This window comes from Netta rufina (genome assembly GCF_964035555.1).
Source record: "Netta rufina genome assembly, chromosome: 6".
NCBI classification, from domain to species: Eukaryota; Metazoa; Chordata; class Aves; order Anseriformes; family Anatidae; genus Netta; species Netta rufina.
The window spans coordinates 26,019,758-26,041,268 of NC_140129.1; positions in this window are offsets into that span (position 1 = coordinate 26,019,758).

Sequence of the window (21,511 nt, forward strand, 5' to 3'; positions counted from 1 at the left end):
AATTCACTGAGCAAAAATAGTCTTGCAATAAAAAAAGCTTTTATGTCTGGAATGGATATAGGTGAGGGAGAAAGAGCAGTAAAGTTCGAAGAGGAGGAGGACAGCAGCACCACCTTCCATTCCCCAAATGTACGCCTCCTTAGCTTTCCTCTTCCCCCTACAGCAGAGATCATTTTAACAGCACCCTCCACGATAGCTACACCGAACATTTTCTCCCTCTGCATTCAGAATGACTGCCCTTGTAGCAGCTGAATGGTTTAAGGTCTTTGCAGGACTTGCCCCTGTAGGCAGAGGCTCCATTACCTACTTTGGAGGATCTGTCTGAGAGACACTGTTACCACAAGGCTGGATTGCATGTGTTCAGGGGCACATCACTCAGCGCTCTAAACAAATACCCTGCGTGTCTGGGGAGAGTTGCATTTTATGCCTGTCCAGGTGCAGCCTGTGATTTAGGGGCCAGGCTGTGGCCAGAAACCATTAGCAAAGGGGACAAGGAGGAGAGAGCGAGGCTGTTTACGATGCTGGGTGAAAGCACCAGAAGGACTTTATGTCTCAGAGGCATAATATAAAATCACAGTCATACACTCAGCACACGGGTAGAGAGAGAAATGACCACAAATTTAGAAAGTCACGTATGGCAAACGGCCCACAGACCAATAAGAGAAATTTATAGCTCTGACCTGATTTGCAGGATACCGAATGCCATGATTTCTGACTCTGTATCTAAATTCATGGCCACTCTGTGGAGAAGCTTGGACAAGTTTCTACATATTCATGGCGTTAAAAATAAATGATTTCTGACCTCTTCAGTGACAGCCTGGCTCAAACAAAGAGCAGGAAACTCAGCCATCAAGCCCTCCAGTCAAGACAGCTGCAAGCAAACTGCTTTTCTCTGCAATCACTAAGGAAACTTTCTTCCCCCCACAAAATGTATTCCCTGCTCACTCTCAGCCATGGGCATGGCAGCAGTTGAGCAAGTGGTGGCCTACAGGCAGCACCAGGATGGTTCCAGCAGTGACATGCTCTTCATCCCTGCCACAGCTGGGTGATGGTAAGAGATTGTCACCATGTGGCCAAATGTGGAAGTCAAAGCCCTGGGGCCACTCCAAGCATCATGCTGGGCCAGCATGCTGATCTCCACACACAGCCAGTCTGTCCCACTTGCCCAGTGGAAACCCTGGGCTTCCCTGCCCCAAAAGCAGCTATAGAGGAGTTCACAGGCAGGCCCCATTCATCTCTCCAGGGCTGCTGCACATCACTACTCACTGGCCCTGTGGACAGCACTCACAGCACTCACCTAGGGATTTGCCCATTGCTTGTCTGCAAAGAAAAAGTACATTTCCAAATCAAAGAGTCCTACCTCTTAAGACAACAGAATCGGGGAAAACCCTAAACAGCCTCCTCAGTTCCAGTCTTTCACAGAAAATCTCCCTGTTACATTTCAGTGGGCAGCATCATATTCCACTGCACTGTTTCCCTCCACATTTGCATCTCTCCGGATTCTGCTCCAGCACCAGTCTCTCAATGCCACTGAGCAACTCAGCTGCAGAGCAGTGTCATATGATACAGCATGAGCCATAAATCAAAGTTTTAACTAAGAACAAGTTTGGCACATCGAGGAGGCAGAGTGAATCTTTCTGCAGTAATAATTGCCTTTTAAAAATAAAAGCAGTGCTACAAAACAGTGTTTGCCCACTAGTAAGGTCCTTGCTGTATTTCTCAGCCACAAACATGAATGTTCAGGTGTGTGGTGTGGGCAGCCTTCCTTGAGTGGAAGTTTCCTGACATTTCTGGTGTTAATAAGCTGTAGCTGGTGCAGAATAACCATTGCTAAAGGGTTTTACCACCAGATTCAGTTCAAGGGGGCAGAAAAGTTGCTTAGTGTTACTGACTGCACTGCACTTTGTTGTTCTCTGGACAAAGAGGTCTGACCCCACAGCAAGGCCTGAAAAGCCACTGCACAGCTTTGTCAGGCAGCCTCACCTGGTGCAGGAGGAAATTGTTGCATGGCTTGGTGCTTTGGAGGCAGATTTTGCCATGTCTGTACTGCAAGAAGAGCCACACATCTTGGAGGTGTCCTAAGCAGATACTCCACTAGGAACCGGCGCAGAAACCCAGGGTCTGACTTCCCCAGGACCCACGCTGAGGGACTGGGCAAGCCTTGCAGCTGGCAGCAGTGTACCCGGTAAGCCAGAAACACTACTTTGCAGCAGCCAGATCTCCCATGCATTACAGCTGTCCTGGTCCTTGCGACACTGCTTACCTATTTGCAGAGGCAGTGTGGTGGAAAATGCATTGCTAGCCCCAGTTCAGCGTGCATATTATAGTTTCCCAGGGAAACTTCGTGCTATGTTTTGAGGGCATAAACTTTGCCCCTTCCAAAGCTCTGGTAAGATTGTCCTAGCAGCGAGCTTCAATTCCCTGTGATGACCCATGAAAACCACTTCACAAAGGTCTGAAGCTGACACTGCAAGCTCCAAGAACTTTTAAACCCAATTTCCCAGCAAAGGAGGTAGGCCTGTATCTTTGATGAAGGTCAGAAAGGTGGCTTGCAAAAGGCCTTTTTTCCTCCCTATTGTGGTTCAACACACACAGCCATCCCTGTCCCACCACCCCCATGGGGAAACCCCTGAATTTGTGGCAGCCAGAGGGTTAAATTCACTCCTAAATTCCTCCCCCAACACTGCCATGCCCCCTCCTCCTGGACCATGCCTATTCAAAACACCTGGCAGAAAAATTCACCCTTCCCATTAAGCCAATGCTGGCCTTGTTCTGTGCCCTGGCACAGCACATGAATCCACTCCAATTAGCAGCAGCCCTAACAAAGCAGGCTGGAAAACCACCATTAAAATGAAAAATGATGTTGTGTAAATAGAAGGCAGAACAAGCGGGGCCATAATACAACTCATTGCCATCCCCAGACAAACAGCCTCATAACTTACGAGGAGCTCGATGCCTCGAGTGAGTTTTAGACCATTTTCCCCGGGGAGGTAATGCATTGCCTCTGCCCCATTCCGCATTTGCTCAGAGCTTTAGATTTTTTATCCAAAGAGATTAGGATCATTGCCGTTGTTAAAAATGGGGCTTTCTGTTGTGTAGCAGTCGTTCATCGAAATGTGGCTTAATTTCTTGTTTGCTGCTACACATTGACTGAAAGCTAAAGAATCGCAAGGATCCGCGCTACGTGCTGTGCATGGATCAGCCCTGGTTTAGCCACAACTGTCTTCTGCTGACACCACCACAGCCCCATTGCCCACCCAGCCCTGCTCCCTGGGGATCACCCAGCCCAGGCCAGCCTCCTCCCCAGCCACAGACAGAGGGGGACAAAAGGCTTCTGAATAGCCAAAAAAATGAACTCCAAGCGCATGAATAAACCTGGTTGCCACCAAATTGCACCCATAAGGAGGAGCCTTAGGGGCAAATCAGAGCCAGAGAGCAGCAAGGCCAACTGTAGGATACAACACATGCCATCAGAAGCCTCCCCAGCCCCATAGCTACTTTTCTGTGTCTGCCAGCTACGTTGCCATTTTTAATAGAGTTTTAAACGTGATTTTGAAGTTAGAAGAATCACCAGAGCACAGTATGACAGAAAACAGACTTGCTCTGGCTGGGACAGGAGAGAAAGGAAGAGATGACCAAGCAGGTCTTTCACATCTTTGCTTCTTTGGAGAGTTAATTAGCAGGGCACGGTAATGGTATTTGTGCATTTAGTGCATGCGCCGATTACAATAAATTCTGTCCTGCATAGTAAAGTCAAAAGCATCTCACATCCGCCAAAAAGCAATCAGGACCAATTAATGAAGATGTAATTTCCCCAGATGCTGCTATTAACATAATTCATAGTGTTCCTAGCAACGTGAATATAATTAACCCAGTTAGCCACAGCTCTCGGCACCGCCACACTGAGCTGCCTGTGCCCGCCGGGACAGAGCTGGTCCTCATCCCACCTCTGCAAGGAGGGGCTGGGGAGTCACTGACGTGGCCCAGGGCTGTTCTTACAGTAAAAGCAACGCTACAGCCCTTACCCCACAGTTTGGGGGACTCAAATGCACCTCTCTAATGGGATGAGCAACCCCACTGCAGACCCAACCCAGGAAAGAGCATGCACAGGTCAAGGGCATGGCAAAAGTTGAGACAATTCTTTAATCCTAGGTGCCTGCTGACTCCTTTTCTGCCTGTTTTCCTGTTTGATGCCCCGTCCAATGACACAGTAAATGCACTGCTCTGCTTTCACAGCCATCGGAAGCACAACAACTTACTGTTGGGGAGCAGCAGGACAGGCTGGGAGCTGACAGGGTCCATTAACAGTCCCAGACACAGAAAGCCACAAAACACATCCCACCAGGGAGATGATCTGGGAGCAAAAGGAGATAGGACTGAAAACCTGCTGGCCCAAAGCCCATCCCAGAAGGGAGGCTCAAGGCCCACAGCACAGCCCAAACAGAGCTGCTGGCCTAGGGCCGAGCTTAAATGGTGTCCAGGGCCCATGTGGGTCCCAGGTGAGGCCAGACAAGACCATTAGGGCCTTTGTGAGCTCATCCTGCAGTCATAACAGCACCGTGGCAGCCGTCAAGGTATTGTGAGGTGCAGCTGGTGCTTGCTGCAGCTGGGAGCCATGGCAGAGGCCAAGCCTCCAGCACTGGTGGGACAGGCAGCACAGGTGGATTTTCTCCCTCTCCTGGTCCCAATTCGGCCCTACAGCTGCTCCTGGGGCAGCAAGCCAGGGTGGGGAGGAGAAGACCAAGGATCAGGCATGTGGGCTAAGGCTCAGGCCTTCTGCTGGCCCTTATACAGGGGAGGTGATGCTGGGCCTTCTGCAGTCCCCTGCCTGTTACTGTAGTGGTGAAATGAGATCACTGCTCACCTGCAGGGACAAGGGGTGTCCTGAGAAGACTTCTGGGTTGTGTGTCTGGGCTTTTTTTTTTTCCCCACCCTGCTCCATTTTCGATGAAATTTCACAACAACAGAAAACTTGGGTAGTGTTTCTTAACAGCTCAAAAGAGTTGGAAGGGCTTTTCTGTCCTGAGAGAAGAGCCCCTTGTTTCTCTCCCTACCTTTTTTCTAGCAAGAGACGAAATAAGAAAGGGAACATTAAAAATTAATGAATGCTTTTTTTTTTTTTTTTTTTTTTCCACAAGTGTGGAAAGTTTTCAAATGAATTTGATCAGTTCTTTTGATAGCTGTGGTCAGTAGGGAGCTCATTCCCCTCGGAGCACTTTAATGCTTTTAGGATGTGGGGGGAACTTTGACCAAACCACGTTTCATAGCTGGAGACCACCAGCACTTTAAATAATTCATTCATTTTTTACAATTTGATTTAACTCAAATCACCTGAAAATATTAGGCTCAAAAACATGGATAAGTTGCTGGGTCAGAAAAGCAGGACATTTTGATGAAAGTACAGACCTCTCGGAGCCAGTCAGTAGTTTAACAATTACCCAATATAATAGCTTGGAAAAAGATGCTGTGGACAAAGGTGAGATCACTCATGTTAATTAAAGGATCCAAGCCACAACGCTCCTGCCTTAATAGTGGATTTAAGCTGAGGCATTGTAAAGCAATGGTAGAACGAATGCTGCTTTAATGCAATTAAGGAAGAAGCAGGGAATTAATGAGTGTTTCCAGGGAGGGCTGGGGAAGCTCTGCTAGCTCCCCACTGGCACCTGGGCTTGGGGCTTTGGTGTCCATGGGGGAAAGTGGATGCCAGGATGAGATGCTGCTGATGGGCCACCATGCCTCTGTATTTCTTCTAACACATCTCTTGTGAAAAATTAACACATCTTCCCCATCCTTCCCCATGGTGTTTATCCCTCCGTCCAGCACAGGTTTTGCTCAAGGGATGTGATTTGGTGCCCAAGCCCAAAGATGGGGTCATAGGTCTGCACCCCTGAAAGGGGAGACCCCAAGGAGGGGACCAAGGTGCTGGTCCCCTCCATGCCTGCTCTGCACAGTGCAGGTAATCACATGCACAGCACATGCCAAGGTGGCTTCTTGAACAGCTTTTTTTTTTTTTTTTCTTTTTTTTCTTTCACCAGAGCAAACCTTTTATTTTCCCAGCTACAGAAAATCGATGCCTCTTTTCAGTTAAAAGTCCTGGCTTGAAACTTTGGGTGCCTTAAATCATCTTTGTGTGACTCGAAGGAAGGCAAAGTCCTTCTCTGCTGCCAGCAGCCCTGGCACAGGGAGGCGGCTGCAGGCAGGGAGAGGGCTCAGTGCCCAGTGCTGACCCCACTGGGTGTCGTTCAAGCCTTGACCAAATTCAACGCAGAGAGATTTAAATCTTCCCTTGGGACTTCTCGGGAATATATTCTCCTGGGAGAAGAACTGACTACTTGCTTTTAACATTTTTTGGCAAGGCTTTACATGCCTGAAACATGGGAAGCATGGGCAGAGCCCCAGGAATAATTTTTAACAATCCTCTACCCCAGACTTTTCCCTCCCTCCCACTTTATTTAATTTCCCCCCCTTGAAATCAAGACGGCTGCTGCTGAGCCTGAAGGCATGGCTCTTTCGTCTCGGCTCACAAGGAAGGAAAATAGCCTTGTTCCCATTTTCATGCTAATGCCTGAAAAATCTTCCAGCCAAATCCCCGTTTATCACGGCAGATTGAAGGGCACACAATGGAGGGGTTCATTGCACTCCTGCATTTTACCTTGTACCTTTGTTTGTGTTATAAAGTGGCGTGAGCAAGAAGATTGCTTTTTCTTTGAGGTGTCACAGGACAGAATATTCACGTCAAAGGGAAGCAAGGAATGACATCTTTAGCTTGAAAATGAGCATATTTCCCAACAATTGGGAGAGAAACGTGAGGTTTGAGGCATGTACTGACCTGCAGGCCTCATTTTTTCCACAGGAGTGAAAAGCAAAGCCACCCTGAGCCACATGGGCATCCAGGGCTCTGCAGTTCCCCCAGGTCCCAACAAGTGAGGCAGCAACGCTGATGATTTTCACTAACCTAAATGCTGTCTTTTAAACGGTTATTCACACAATTAATAGAGAAGTCAAATAACCCAAATGAACGATAACGTTTTAAAGTAATTATTTGCTGCAAATGAACACAAATGATTTCAATATATAATGCATTAGCTCCAGCAGCTGGGAGATTCATCACGATTCGAGGTGTGCTCAGAGCTGGGGCCCTGCCTGAAGTCTCCGCAGCTGTAAATCCTCATTTTCTTTCCTCCAGTATAAACTTTGCATAGATTTCCCTTCCAAGTGCACAATGAGCTTTTCTTTTTCATCCCTCATTGGCTCCACTTTGTGATCCCACTGGAGGAACCTCAGTGCAGGACACAGCCCAGCCTGAGGCTCATTTGCTCCAAAGCCTTTTTATTTTATTTTATTTTTTTATCAGAAGGCAAGTTGTGTACAAGAAGAGCTGTTTGATGGACCCTCCCAGCAAAGTGCCCATCAGAGGGTGCAGCAGGGCTGATGTTCACCAGCCCCATTTCTCCCAAACCTGGCCGTGGTTTCCCAGCCTCTCCCACGTCACCAGCTGGCAGGGGCATCTGATCACATCACCAAACAGTGACTGCCTCAAACTGATATTTTGTGTGCGTGACGCAGCTTCTTCCGCTTAATTCAATCACAGCATGATTAGATTACACTCCCTGACACCTGTTTATTTGGGCCAAAGGAGAATGCTTCCCAGCTTTTATTTTCATGCTTCTGGGTACCACAATCAGTGGTGACAGAAAGTTTCTGTTTCAATTAATGAGCGAGCAAAGGAAAGGAAGGGAGAGGAGCAGGGACAGAGGAGGGCTGGTGATTGCCGGGGAGGATTAGGGCTAATTGCCCTGGTTGTCTGTCACTAGCAATTTCCCAGGCAAACCTGGAGGGCTGGAGACACCTCAGGTGCTCGCAGTGTTGCTTTTGCCACTTCCACCACTGCTCTGGCCAGCCTGGTTTAACGTCCCACATCTGGGGGACATTGCAGGTGGCAGTGTGATGACTGGGATGGGACCAGCAGTGTGGCAAAAAGCTGCATCCCCACACAGACAGGCTCCAAAAACACCCTGCCAAACTGCGTGGAGGCAACAAGGCCCAAAACACCAGGCATGGAGGAGAAGTACTTTTCCTCTTCTTTTCCTTATTTGTTCCTTAGAGCTAAATTTTTAGTTCTAAGTGCCCCATGCCAGTCTAGGAGCAGACCCCATGAAACCTTCTGTGTGGAGAACATAAGTTTGGAAATAACGGGAAGCTTTTATCCACCGCGAAACCTTTGCCATAAAACTTCATAAAGTGAATTTTTCCTTCAATGGGTCCCCTGGGACCTAAAAAATAAATATCTGAGGATTCATGTAGTAGTAAAAGTCGATAAAAGTCTTCGAAGCAAATAGGCTATTGAGGAATTACGCGTGGAAGTGAATGGATGGATTCCTCCACAAATCTCTTCACGGAGGTGCGCTGACATAATGAAGACACAGTAGGCGCATTAGGAAAAATCCCCTTTTTAATAACAGCTATGCCGTGTGGTATTCCTAAAGCAATGGCTTGCTGGGTGGGAAATCCACTTAGCAGCGTTTAAGTGGAGGGGAGGTGGAAGGAGGCGGCCTGGGCCGGGACCACACGCAGCAGTGACAGGGGGATGGCAGCAGACCCAGGGCCAGGCTGCGGCCTGTGTCCCCTTGTCCCAGTGTCCCCACACCACTGTCACCAGCAGTTCCTCTGGCCCCACTGCCCACCCCGGTGCAGCCGGCCCCACACATAAGCATTGCTCTCTGCTTTCGTTAGGATCCTTTTCATTTTTTCTGAGGAAATGTCGGGCCTCCATAAACCCCCTGCTGCTGACTGCAGAGGTCTCGGAGGGGTTTTGGCTGAGCAAGCATTTCTCTTGTAAATCTAAATATTTGTACTACAGCTGTGTAAACAGTCAAAACTCGAAGGGTTTTTATTTTTAACCTCCCTGATTTCCAGCAGGGGATTAGGATGGATGTATTGTGTAGTCTTACGTCGCCTTGTGCCATTTATTGCACATTGACGAGCTCAGTCTCCTTTCTGGAGGTGTTTCGCTGTTGTTACTTATACGGCAAATCTAGATGGATGGGAATTAGATGCTTGTTACTTTATATTGCACTGTCTACCCAGACACCAAATGTTCATCTGTGTGAATGCAGTGGTCCAAAATTTCTTCTGGCTTTCTCTGGGCAGGATTGCAAGGTGCTGCCGGGGAAGGAGAGCTGAAACCAGCTGTGTGCTGTGCCACTTCGTTCTTTTTAAGTGCTTTACAGCAAAACATAGCTTGGACCAACTTGTACAAATGCAAAGAAAGAGCAGCCAAAATGCCGCGCCGAGGCAGCTGTGCTGTACAGACGTGCTGCAGACAGATGTGGCAGCTTTTCACCTGAATATTAAACAAGGAGTGGAAGACAGTCCAAGCCTCTGAAAATTAAAGGTCTAAATCCATTTAAATTTACAAACTCTGTAAATAAATAAACCAGAACACTGCAGCTCCTGCTCTAAATGCATTCTGCTTTGATGTGATGTTGAAGCACTCCTGTATTTCTCTGCATGTCCCACGAGCTCTGGTTTACAGAGCCGAGCTCCTCCAAATGCACCCATCTCTGGTCACTGCAGGGCCCACATGAGCACAATATTCAGTGCGAACAGCACCCAGCGTTTGATGTTTGGTTATCTCGTACCGGCCCTGGAAAACGAGCTCCTGAGCATGAGCTGCTCTCCAAGGCTTGTGCAATGCAGCAGGACCCCTGTCTGCCATGACAAATTGAGACCCGATGGTTTTCCTTTATCATCTGAAATGAACACAAAGGACTTAAGGAGTGTTTCACTGAGTGGCTGGAGGTCCTTCTGTTCATTTGTTATTTCCCATTTTCAAAGTCATTCTTTGACTTTTCCCTCTGAACCCATTTCTCTCTGGTGTTGCAGCTGCTTTTGTCCTTCTGTCCTATTGTCACCGCTGGGCTGAGAACAATTCCTGCAGCCACACAACCCTGCAAGGAGCAGAGACACATGGATGTCAGCCACACAGCTGCCAAAAACCCAGGATTTGGGCATTTTGGGTTGAGTGCGACTTCCTAGGGCCATAGGGCACATGGCTGGGGGGCTGGCAGCACCAAGCAATGATGTGGCTGCAGGTCACTTTTTTTGTGCCATTTCAATTAACAGTCCCAATGTGCTGTCTGGTCAGATTAAAACCTGTCTGGTGTTAATCTGTGGTTAATTGGGTCAGGCTGGATGGCAGCAGCAGTGAGCACCAGGCAGCTCTGAGCACAGTCTCACTGCCTTGACCTCTCTGCCGCTGTGCCGTGGGGACCCCTGTACCTCTCCCCTCTCCACCACCTTCTGAGAAACCTGCAAAATTTCATGCATCGTCTGGGACCCACTCCATGCTGCAGAGACTCGTATCTCATTTACAGCACTCCACTTTCCCAAGAAAAATCAATGCTTGTTTACATTACTACCATACAACCCCTATTTTAAAATAATTCATGGCTGGGCCGATGCTATTAATTTTATTAAGCCGTTATTAGTGGGCAGATATTATTCCGCTCCATTGATCCTAAGTTGATGCAATTACCACTCGCGAGCCAAGCACCATATGTCTGGAAATTTCAATTCTGTTTGCAACCTGAACGGTAAAACCACACCACACCAGATGCTGGTGGTGGGAATCAGGGAGCCTGCTGATTTCCAGGCGGATTCAAAACAAGCAAAGAACTGCCCAAATTTTATAACTTAAATCCTTTTAAAGCAGAGGCACTGATATCAGCCTGGATCTGAGATATCTGTGAATGCACCGTGCCAAAGGCAGAAATGTGCTCAGATATTCTTGAGCCTCCCGGGTCTTATAGTCCATAGAAATCTCATCAGTGTGGATTACCAGTTAACTGAAACATCCTCTGATGTGAACAGGACATTTTAGACATGAGGCCAGCTAAGGTTAGCTCTGTCTACACAGAAAATGTGCCAACCATCAGGAAGGGCCACGTCCAGCTGCGGGTGCATTGCACTCTGCTTGCAGGGGATGGATTTCACCCAGAGGCCTCAGAGTGCATTTTCCTCTTTCCTGTGGAAAAAAAAAAAAAAAAAAAAAAAAAAAAAAAAAAAAAAAAAAAAAAAGCAGTGTGGGAATATGAGACAAAACAGTGCAAATCCTACAGTCTCAAACATCCCCCAGGAAATTCAACCACAAGAGTGACCATCTGATCATGAGAGGTGTGATGAGTCCCCAGGAGCAGGAGGATACAGGAACCCCATTGGTGATGTCCGCCCCACTGAGTGGCCATATGGACACCAGGGAAAAAAAAAAAAAAAAAACTCTTTGCAGCCAGAAGGAATCCAAGACTGCAGTTAAAAATAAAAATAAGAATTCACACAGCTTGGAGGAACATTAGCTCAGCCACATCCTTGTGTTCATGGACAGAAATGGGGTTTGTGTGTATCTGCAGGTCAGAAAGAACCTGTCACTCAAGGACTGGGAGAGAAAAGAGAGAGTTCCTGTGCCAGGAGCTTGCAGTGTAAATAAAAGGTGGTGGGTGGGAGGATGGATGGATGGGTGGATGGATGGATGGATGGATGGATGGATGGATGGATGGATGGATGGATGGATGGATGGATGGATGGATGGAGAGTGCACATCTGCTGGGGCTGCCTCTGTCTGTAAGGCCAGGTGTCCCGTGCTGAGACTCAGGCCAGGGTCCCCGCAGGACAAGCCAGGAGGTACCATGCTGCTGCTGGCTCCTGCTGATGGCTGCTGCTCCGGAGGGAGCAACTGATTTATGGGGCCCACTGCACTCAGCTAAAATGCTTGTTCAACATCATAAACCAGCAGCCTTGTCTCCCACGCAAAGCAAAGAAAGGGAGAAACAAAATGAATGCTTTTCTCCACAATTGAGATGTTTCCTGGCAGCCGTGGAGCTCTGCAGGGCATTTGCACTGGGCAGCAGGGCAGAGAACGGCATCCCCACCTCGGCTGCCAGCAGACTCGGCCACTGAGGCTCTCCACATGGGGACACACTGGAAGGGTTCCCACTATCATTTGGTGCCCAGGATGGGGCACAGCAGGGCAGGAGCATCCTCCCTGAGGCACTGAGGGATGGAGGAGTGGACACAGGGGCTCCCCAAACCCAGCATTTCATTAATGAAGTTGTTTGCAAGGTGGTGCCAAAATGAAAAGCATGGCTGAGTGGTTTATTTAAACCTTTTGGAGGGTTGGAGACCAGGGTTGAAGCTACCCAGCTGCAGGTGCCAGCACTGATGCGTTTGCTGCAGAGGTTTGGGGAGCCTGGAGCATGGGCCGAACCCATCCCTGGTGCTCAGCACCCTTCTCTGGGGGACAAGGCACACGAGAGCCCTTCCTGCCTCTCCCTACAGCTCAGAGACCCTGCTGGAAATGGCAGCAGGGTTTGGCTGATCAGCACGTGGGGATCTGCTTTATTTTAGCTGCCCCCAAAAGGACCGCATGCAGGGACAGATCAGATTAACAGGGCTGATGGAAAACATCCTCCCCTTTTTTCCCCTGACAGCTGCAGCCCTTTATCATGTCTGAAGACAAAGTTTTTCAGCCATCAGTTTTCTGCCTCAGGGCTTTGTTTCTCTCCAATACAAGTTTTCTATTTCTTCTCTGAGAAAAAAAATGGAACATTTTGCTGGCAGGTTTTCCAGCCAACCTTGTGCATTAGGTGTGGCAGCGGCCAGGGCTGGCACATCCGCACCCACCCCCCATACACTGGGGCCCTGGTGAGGACAGGGTGCAGATGGCAGCTTGCCAGCCATGGCAGAGGGAGGAGAAGAGAGAAGTGATTCCTTGCTGCTCAGCCTGGCACCACATCCCTTCACCAGCCCCCTCATGTCCTTCTCAGCCACATTAGCGACTCGCCACGCTCCCTGTGCCAGGACCGGATTCAGCCGTGCTGGCATTACGAAAGTGTGCAAGGGGCTGGGACACATGTGAATGAAGACAAATATTTGGACCAGCCCCTGATGGGCCATTTTGCTGGCTTTCTTCACATCCTGCAATGTTGAAGATAAGACCACCAGCAAGGGCCATGTCCCTCCTGGAAGGTGGAGGGACACTGGTGATGCGGGGACAGGGTCCCACTTACTGGCGTGGCATGGCCAGCACCGGGGTGTCGTGCACCGAAGCTGACGTACTGTGTGATAGATTTGATGCACTTCACACTGAACTTGATGCATGGCTTTGGAACCAAATCCATCACCTCTTCTGTCACACTCCATATACTGAATCAGAGTCACCACCTACTGAATTAAAAACTTCACATGCAGTTCACATCACACCATAAATCAGGCCGAAATGGAATTAAATGCATTGTATGCTAAGAACTCATTAATCAGCCCGTAAATTAAACATGAGACAAGCCTGTAAGAGTGGATGTACCCAGATCTAGCCCCTAGAGCACACAATGCCGCTGAAGTCTCTGAGCTTCTCCACCCATTCCAGAGCATGTGTCCATGCCAGGACCTGCTGGGTACCGGGTCTGGCCCTGTCCCGGGCCCACCCGAAACCTGGGCACCCCACAAATCCTGCAGGTGGCCCTCAAACCATCCAGGCCCACCTGAGGGAGTTCAGACCTGAAGGACAGAAGCAAGTCAGAGCCAGGCCCTGCCCCTCCTAGGGGAGCAGCAGCAGGAGGCCGCGAGGCCTCCTTTCTGGCAGCTGGCTCACACCCAGCACCTCTCCCCTGCAAAGGGATGGGCTTGAAACCCCAACAGCCTTGGTGCTGAGCATCCTTCTCCTAAGCCCTCAGCAGGGCTCCTGGTTCCCTGACTGTGTTTGGGCACCTGTAACTCAACTTGAAGGCAACAGGAGTTTAAAAAAATCTCTGACAGGCCTGTGGCAGGAGCACAGAGCAGGGGGCTCTGGCTGCTCCAGGCCAAAGGTAGAGACTGGGCCGAAGACAAGGCTTCTGAAATTCTTAGCTAAAACCAGGCTTCTGATTTCCCCTTCTTGTTATCTGCATTAAATGTGGTTTTTGTCACACAGTTCAGAAGGCCCCTGGGAAAGGTGGGACAAACTCCCAGCCCGTCAGAAACAGAGACCTCCTTGGATCCGATCCACACTGTTTCCTTTTATTTTCCTATTCATCTGGTCCTCTCAAAATCTGCTCAGAAGCAATTAGAGCCTGTCAGCTAGAAGCTGATGCAACTTTTATTTAATTAGCCCAGCAGCCAATAAAGATCCCATTCATCAATATCTCATGGAAGGTATGGCTGGCGGTGGAGGGGGGGGGTGAGATTTGTCATTTCTCCCCTACATCCAGATGGCTGCGAAGCATCTATCAGTGATCTGATCACACGCATGGACACGTGCACATCTGAAGAGACCAACCAGCTGGGATGCATCTGTCCAGAAAGCAGTTATGGGGGAAAATAGTGCAAGACCGTCCCGGATGCTCCATTAGTGAGTCCTGTCAGTAATTCAGGCTCCAGACCAGCTTGGGCAGCAGGTGACCCTGGTGGGAGAGCAACTTTGGAGGGCTTTTCCTCTCCTGCCCCATTTTGCTGCCCTTCCCAGCAACAGGAAAGGGTGGAGATGTGTAAGGAGGACCCAGTGCCAGCAGGGTGAACTGGGGCAGGCCAGGAGAAGTATGGATGGGGATTTCCCCATCCCTGCTGCTATTGCTGTAGGAAGGGGGAAAACAGCCCCCCTCGCTGCCCATAAACATGTTGGAGGTGGGAGAGGGGGACAGGGGAAATTAGTACCCAGAACTGATGGATCCCAGCAAAATTTTGGGGCATTCAAGATGCCAGAGGTAGCTCTTGGGGTGACACCTTCCTCACGTGAAAGCTTTTCCCTAAGTTGACTGTCAGAGCATCAAACACTTGCCTGACTTTCTGCTGGACCAATATAAGCACGTTTGGCTTTGGGGCTTTTCCCAGAGAGCAGGTAGGGTGGCCAAGAGGATGGGGACCTGGGCCTGGCACTGGTCTCATGGGACAAAAGGGAGATTTCACCTGCTCAGGCCCGCAGGATTGGGCCCCTGCCAGCATCTGTTGCCAGCACTGTTTGCAGCTTCAGCATTACAACTCCCCGAACTGAAAGAAAATAAATCAATTATCACAGGATGGTTCATAGTTGACAAACATGAGTGATGGTATCTTTGTAATTAATGATTATGAGAAAGCAGCTGAATAGTTTGGTTCCTTGTGGCTGGTTTGATATGTGATACACAGCAGTCGGTGCAAGCAAAGCAGGTAGTTGGAGCTGGTTTATCCTTGGTGTGTCCAGCTGGAAGCTGCACCTCCCAGACCTGCACACCAGGCTGTTTTCTCTCAAAGCCTTAACCCACTGCAGCAGAAGAGGCGGGTTAAGGAATACACCACATCCATAGCTGTATTCCCAAGCCGGGAGAAGCTTGGGAATGCCAACTCATAAAGTGTTAAGTAAGCCTTAAAAAGAAGCAAGATGAAGGCTTAAACATCAGGCTGAACTACCCATGCAGTGGGGCTTGTTCCAGGACTGAGAACATGTGTGGAGACACGCTGAAGCATGCCACTACATCCAGAGGAAGCGAGCGATGCAATACACCCTGCGCAGGGGGACGGGCACTTAGCAGAGAGCTCTCAGGGGCTGTGCTCAACCTGAGCCTGTGGTTTAACTGCTTATCAGATAAAAAGTAATGAAAAAATACTCCCTCTATTAACAGATTATTTCGAGCCAAGCTGTGGTGCTTGCCTGTTTTTATTCTCTTCCATCAAGTCTTGTTTGATTTGGCTTTTTTATTATTTTTTTTCCACTTAAGGCCAATGTGATGTGCTATGCTTGGAGTTGCCAACTTCAGACATTTTTGCTGGTGTAACGTTTGGCATTTCACAGCTCCCGGGGGCTCCTCTTTTAAGGGGACTCTAGGGTTTTGCTGCATTAAAACAAATATATTCTTTCCAGGTCGGGTGTGGAGAAACCTATGTGTGGCATCCAGCTTCCAAACTCAAAAGAGAAAAAAAAAAAAAAAAAAGAAAAAGAAAAAGAAAAACACTCACACACATACACAAAAAGAAAAACCCTCAAAAGTGTTATCTTTTAATCATCTTTTCAAACACTATTCCCTTGGGGAACCCAATTCACAGATTTTCCGCTAACAAAAGGTGATTCTTCTGGAGAACAAACTCGCTCCTCATCTCCAGCGCCTGGCTTGCACACCACTGAACTCCTGCATTGTGCACACGAAGCCCACGGCCAGGAGCCGCAGGGCAGCAATGGCGCGGTGCCCAGCACCTGGCCCAGTGCCCAGCGCGTGCCCCGAAGGGGCTGTTTCCTGCTTTCTCTGAGCCTCTATTCTGCTGCTCCCTTCCCCGGGAAGATGCCCCTGTCTCCGTGACAGCTTCCCTGCTGGTTAAACAAACCCAGGGGGAAGCACGGGGCTTTCCCACGCAGTGCAGCACCCTCCTTGCATCCCCTGCAGACAACTACTGCACAGCAGCCTTCCCCAGGGAGGTGTGAGGACCCGTGGTGAGGACCAGGCCCAAGCACCTCCTTCTGGATCTCTCCTTTCTAGAGAGGCTCAGGGTTGTCTCCTTGCTCCCATGCTTGAGCTCAGACAGGACCTGCCTCATAAAGCACTCGCAGGCTGAGCGGGCCCAGCAAGCCCACGACAGAGAGAAAAAGAGCTCCTTTTGCCAGCACTTCATGTTAAGCTTCTATATTTAAAATGACTACTTAAATGAATAAATGAATAACAGGTCTAAGCACTTTACCAAGCAAATCCGATTTCTGCTTAGGAGAATTGGATAGAATAAAGCTAAAAAAAATTGCTTCGAGGATGGGATGTAATTGAAAGTGCCAGCACAAGTTCTCTTACTGCGCTTGTAGGTTCAGAGAAGAAACTTGCTAATGAACAACTGCTTTAAACAAGGTCACCATTAATACTGACTTCAGCTGTCAAAAAGACTGAGATTGCAAACTAAGAGGGGCACAAGGAAAACCTCTTAATTTGTTTGTAAAATATTTGCAAAGTGTCATATCAATAATGGATAATAAGAAAATGTTGGCCCTCCAGAGCTGGTGCACACTGCAAAGCTTTGCTGAATTGCACCTAAACTGTTATCAATAGCGCATTTATTATTATAATAGACGAAAAACAAGATTTCTGGCTGAAAAACAAGATCAATTTGAGCTCAAGCTATTTGGATGTATTCTAAATTCTAATTTGGATGTATTCTAAATAAAAATGCAGCATGAATGATCGAAAGAAAGAAAGAAAGAAAGAAAGAAAGAAAGAAAGAAAGAAAGAAAGAAAGAAAGAAAGAAAGAAAGAAAGAAATAGGAAAAGGAAAGGAGAAAAGAGGAAAGGGAAAATGAAAAGGAAGAGGAAAGGGAAAATGAAAAGGAAGAGGAAAAGGAAAAAGAAAAAAGAAAAGGAAAAGGAAGACAAAAGAATAACCCTACTGCAATTGCATATGCTATCCAGCTCTGACTCAGTACCTGAAAGAAAAAAAAGAAAAAAAAGAAAAAAAAAAAAGGAAATTTTATTTGTGTCCAGCCAGACATTTCTCATCTTCAGGGTTTGATTCAGAGCCTAAGCTAACAGAGCTTTTCCTAGTGGGTCAGGATCCAGCCCCAGGCTTGAGGGCTTGATGCAGGAAGTCAGCCAGATTGTGCTGAGCTCCCGGTGCAGGTCAGGATTTGATTAGAGTCCGGCAAAGAAACCCAGACAAAATCTATCTTGCTGCAATCAAAGACAGCCACAGTTTAGACAGGGGAAAAAAAAAAAAAAAAAAAAAAAAAAAAAAAGAGAGAGAGAGAGAGAGAGACTGTAGAAGGAGAAAAAGCAGCCACCTAGGTGAAAGGGGACAAGGTTTCATTCCTGGGGCAAGTGCCTTGGGGACTGAAATGGTCGGAGTGGCATCTCACCCACAGCGTCACCACATGCATCTAAACCTGCAGGAGACCAACGTGCCCTCGCCTCCCCCCACAATTAGGTGGTCTCCGACACCTCCTGGGGCTGCCTGCCACCCGGCAGAATTAGGCTCCTCTTTTGTTCTGACAAAGAAGAGACCAGTAAGTTGCAGACTTCTCCCCGTAGCTCTCTAAATAATTGCATTTTCTTATGTCTTTTAATCACAAGCCCCATGAGGCCCGTAGTACCACGTGTGCAAGCCAAATTGGCCCATCAGATCAGTTTATCAAAGGGGCCTCATTTAATCTCAGTCTTTGATGAAGATAGCAGCCGTCAAAGCCTGCCCTAATGATTTGCTGAGTTTACTTTGCCTGCAGATCTGCGGCATGAAGGGCACTTGGCCTCCAAGCACGGCATTGCTAATGGGAAGCCACAGCGAGGGAAACAAAATTGGCAAGAGAGAAAGGAAGAGAAATCATAGCAGAAACCTGGAACAACTCTGGAGACTGAAGAGGCAAGATAAACCCCGTGGTAGGTGTCACCATGAATAATATCATGAGACTGGTCAAAAAAATTTGGAGACAGAAGCTCCTGTGGAGTGAGTTATTGCTACTGTGAGACTCAGCAAGAAGAGGATGAGTCCAAGGAGAGCAAGGAAACGCAGAGCCAGGGGAAGGAAGGAGCTCTGGGGAGAGCAGCCTGACATCAGAGCCTTTGCTGCACAAATCCATCTGGTTGTGAGGCACTCGGTGGCGTTTAATAGTTTTCAGCTCCGACAGAAGAGGGAACTCGGAGCCTGCATTACAGCAGCTCGAGGAGCGCTGCGGGCTGAGAGAAAGCAAGCACAACCCGGGGGTTTCAACCAGCACGTACAGACGGGTGGTGCAAAAAAGGGCCAAGAAAGTCCCCCCGGTGGGGATACAAAGGACTCCACTGGCACCGTTACCTCTGGGGGATTCCTCACGGCTCCACCAAAGATGGATGGGCCATCTGACAGCAAACAGGCAGGGCCATTTATTTATTTCACGCAGAGAGTGCAGGTGCTCAGAACAACCTTTGGGAGGGGGAACAGAAGAAAAACAGAGACATGAGCTCCAAAAGAAAAGCCACAGCCAGCAGCCAGCAAAGGGTGAAATGCAAACATTGCTCTGGCTGCCTGGTGCCTGCAAAGGTCCTGCTGAAAGCACCTGCAAGCCAGGCAGGCAGCGAAAAGCGCCCAGCACCGTACATACAGTACACACGTGCTTTTAGCATTGCACATGATGTGGCAAGGTCTGGGAGATGCCTGTCACCCATGAGCTGGAAGAAGAAGGAGCAGAAAGTGCCCACCGTGGACAGGCAGGGCTGGCCTGGGTCCCTGTGCCAGGAGGAGCAGCTCTGCTCTGCAGCTCCAGGGTCTCCAGCAACTGTGGGAGGCTGGAAAGAGCAGCCTGACCATAAATAACGTATGCTTCTGAATTATCTGCCTCCACAAGATGCATAGGGCCACGCGAGGTTCTCACAAGAGGCCAGAGCCAAAAGCAACTGAGGGTAGATGCCCTGTTAGCACCCAGATACTTGGCTCTGCGTGGTTCCTGCCCAGACACGGTGGTGCCATGGGTGAGAAGCTTTTCTGGCCTCAGCCACGTGGGCAGCATGACACAGGACAACCCTTTTCTGCAGGTCACTTTGGCTCCTTTTCCTTACACACATGGGTACGTCAAACAGGACGGGTCAAACAGACTGAGCTGCATATGCAACAAGAAAGAAAATGTATCTAAAAAGTGATGTTAGCTCAATTTTTGTGCCTTCAGCTGGGCTGCCAGTTGCCACCCTGCTGGATTCCAGCTGCAGCTCGTCATTGCTCAGACTGAATTGCTACCTTCTGCTTTGGGTTTTGACTTTCTGCAAGCATATTGCAATTTTAATTAAACATTAAACCAGTGTTTTTGAGAGTTTTGTTGTTTACCTTGTTGATTAAGAGTCTCTGGAGTCCTAAGTTCTACCCTAAATTTAGGTCAGTTCTGGCTGAGCCCTGCAGGATAGCTGCTAAAACTACTCATTAAAAACCCAGAGATCAGAGTTGATCAACTGGCAGTGGGAACCTGTGGCGTGGCTGCTCCGCGTCCTGGCAATCTTCTGGTCTACAGATACTCAAGGCAGGCTAATGTTGATCTTCTAGTGAAACACAGCATGGAAAGAGCTTGAGGAGATGCAGCAGCTGCTTGATCCAAAGCACATTAAGAGACAGCCTGTTTGCTTCATTATTGACCACCTGGGATGGCAGGGAAGGAGAAGCTTTAAGTGAAACAATTATTTTCCTTCATGCAATTTCTGTAACATGGAATGAGCCCTCCTTAGGGCAAAAAGTTTAAGGATCCCCCATTTCTGTCTTTCTGGGAAGCACTTTGCAAGAGATGGAAAAGCCTTACAAAGCCCATGGGTAGCATGCCTTACAAAGCCCCAGGGAAGCAATGCCACAGCTCGGCCTTAGGCAGCCTCACTGATTTTGCTTTTTTTTTTTTTTTTTTTTTTTTTTTTTTTTTTTATCCTAAATTGCTCAGGAAACCCAAGGGCCTCACAACATCTCCTCATATGTGACAGGTTTATCACACGTGTTGACATGAAGGACTAGAGTACAGCCAACTGGAACCAGAAACGTTTCTTAAATGCTGTTGTTTAAGTCGTATCACAATAACACATGCTAACAAAATGCAGAACCTGGTACCATCCAAAAGTCAGCAGCTGTGGTATTTGCCACAAAGCTGAACTCCCAGGTTTAAGCTGCTGTTGCTAGAAAATGTTTCTTGTGGCTAGGAAAAGAAATTCAGCACAGAGAGGAGATTATTCCTCTGCGTGTGGCCCTAACTAAACCTACTGGTTACCATCCCCGTCTAGGGCAGACCAGGCAGAAATGAACCAGCATTTGCATCACCCTGGTAAGAGAGCCAGATCCTGAAAATGTGAGTGGACTCAAACTAATGAAAGAACAGTTACTTCCTGGTGTAAGTGATGCTTCTTTTTGCCTTAAAAAAATAAATCACAAATGAAGCACAACTTCTGGAATAAGGGGACTGGGGGAAAAGGGAGAGGGAAGAAGAGAGCTGCAAGCCCCTTGAGCTGCAAAGAGCAGCTTGCTACCTAACGGTGCCCTGGTGCCTCAGAAAGAAGAGGTAAATTTAAGGGGCTCATAGCCAAGAAGTTGTTTTGCTGAGTTTGAAATCTCATTTTTATGCTTATCTCATGCAAAACTGGAAGGAAGTAACGCAGGCCACACTTAAAAACTGCTAAGGGGAAAAACATGTTGGACAGCAGCCAGTGCAATTGGAGGGAAGTTTGCTGCGCTAAAAGAAAACTTGATCAGAGCGTGTCCTTCAGAGAAACAAACACACATGTACACACCTCCACAGCGGAGCAAACCCCTGCAATCTCCACGCAGGCTTGTGCAGCGCTGTGCCTAGAGGTCCTCATCAGCTCATTACCGTCCCTTAGCTGGAGATGATCATTTCTGCAGGTCAGCCTCCGAAACAGCTGGCATGAGCTTCCCCTGATCAGCTGCAGGGCAAACTCCCCCAGCAGCTGGGAGTCCCTTTGGTGACAGGCAGGGCTGGCCAGGCAGCAGGCTGCTAGTTCCCCTCAGGGGTTCACCCAGCTTTACACATACAATCACAGTCTGGGCTTCCCCCTCTGATCCAAATTCTGAGGATCAGTAGAAG